Source organism: Chrysochloris asiatica, unplaced genomic scaffold (genome assembly GCF_000296735.1).
Source record: "Chrysochloris asiatica unplaced genomic scaffold, ChrAsi1.0 scaffold00018, whole genome shotgun sequence".
NCBI classification, from domain to species: domain Eukaryota; kingdom Metazoa; phylum Chordata; class Mammalia; order Afrosoricida; family Chrysochloridae; genus Chrysochloris; species Chrysochloris asiatica.
Window position 1 is genome coordinate 21,012,264 of NW_006408536.1, and position 2,174 is coordinate 21,014,437.

The following is a 2,174-nucleotide window of genomic DNA, read 5'->3' on the forward strand; positions in this document are numbered from 1 at the left end:
AGCCCAAAAGAAAACACAGAGCAGATCCTGTCTGATGCTATGATTCTTTAATATTCACTTATAGCTCCTTGAGGCAGTTCTAGTCTGCGCTACAGGGTCGCTGAGTCAGAATCCACTGGATGCTAATGAGTGGGTTTGTTTGTTTGGTTTTGTGTTTTTCAGGTGTGACCCCACTGTCATTGAGTCCATTGAGGACAGAGTAGAACTCTTTAGAATTTCTGAGACTGTAAATCTTTACCTCATCTTTCTCATGTAGAGCCATTTGTGGGTTTGAACCACCAACCTTATAGATTATGTGTTATACTGTGGGTTAGCCCAGTGCCTAACTCACAGCACCACCAGAGTATGTTGTTGTTATTAAGTACTGTCGAATTGATTTTGACTCATATAGGGTTTCCCAAGAGTGACTGGTGCGCTTGAACCACTGACCTTGTGGTTCAAACCTACCTCATTCATGGTCCTGCGCTTTATTCCACTTCCACAGTGCTTTACCTTCTCTACAGATCACATAGTAAGTGACACTTTTCCTTCATCACTGTTGTGGACTTGTGGTCCCCTCCTCGACTGCAAACACACAACAAAATTAAGAACCAACAAGGAAGCATCAATATTTAGTAAAGATCCGTGTAATCTTTAGGACCAGGACGAAAGAAGCGGGACGCGGTGGTTTGTCAAGGCCTCTCAGAAAACACCTGTTTCAAATTACAAAGTTCTAACTTAGACACACATAGCATTTGAGTTTACAGTCATAATTCCTCAACCACGCAAGACAGTTCTCCAGGTGTTTGCGATTATGTAATGCCCCCCTAAAATCATCTGGATTTTGTCAACTCTCAAGAGTTTTTTGTTTTGTTTTTGTTTTTTCCCTTCCTTTAAATCCCTTTCAGGCCTTAGTTTTGTCTAGCATTTATGTACTTTACAAAACAAAGAGTAAAGATAGATAATGAAGGACCAATGGTTTCCTTGTTTGTGTTATTCCAAATGCTAAACATATGGGTTTTGTGAAAACTTACAGAGCAAAAATTGGTTTTCCATTCAACAATTCAGACACATTAATTACAGTTCCCACAACGTAACGGCCCTCTTGTCACTTCCCCTTTGTGTTTGCTATTTCCATTCGCCCTTCTTCCTTTCCCTTTCTGCCTTCCGAGCTTTATTTACACCTGGGCAAAAGCTGCCCTTGACGTCTTGTGTGTTGATTGTTCTAAGGAGTGTTATTGTTCACCTTCCAGACCTGTCTGTTGTTTGGCCAAGAGGTGACTTCAGTTCCAGACCTGAAAGGTGACTAAGGGCCACAATCTCCAGAGGCTCACCAGTTTCTATCAGATCACTCAGACTGGTCTGTTATATGTTCTAGAACATCTTATGAAAATTGTAAAGTGAGCTTAAAAAAAAAAAATCCCAATTCCCAGTCTTCAACTCAGACCAAGTAAATCAGAATCCCCGGGGATGAAGGACGTGTAGCTTTTGAAAGCTCCCAGGATATTTGATTGGGCAGCCAGAACTGTTACTTTTTAAAAAATTAAGATCATATGACTTGTATGTTTTTGTAGTAACCTAAGAAGGTTGAGGCATTCTCAGAAACCCTACGGAGCAGTTCTTTGCCCTAGAGAGTCGCCATGAATTCGAATGTACTTGATGGTAGTGAGTTTGTTAAATGAAGGTCTTGCTTAATATTTGTTTTATTTGTAGTTTTAAAAACAAAGATTGCTAAGAGAAAGAAAATCAATGGATGATCACAATAACAATGTAATATGTTCTGATACTGTGAGAAGGAGTGAGCTTAGTCCAGAGAAACTCACAAAAGTTACACAATTTTTCTCACCAATGTTAATGTTATTTCATTGGGGAAGATGCAAACATTTTTAAATGGAGACAGAATATTAGGACCGGCTTTTTTTTTTTTTTTTTGAGTTTTTATTCTGAGTTCAGTGAAGATTTACAGATAACATCAGTTTTACATTCAACAAATCCTACACTTTATTTCATCTCAATGATTGCAATCTGCTCCATGCAACCACAGTTATCCCGCTTTACCCCCACCCCCTGTGGTTTCTGTTTGCAGTGCACCTACCTTCCCATCCCTTCTCAATTTTGTCCTTTTGGCAAATGTTGCCCTTTTGATTTTGAATGAATAAAACATCCCATGGTGATTACTAGCATTGCCCCCCCCC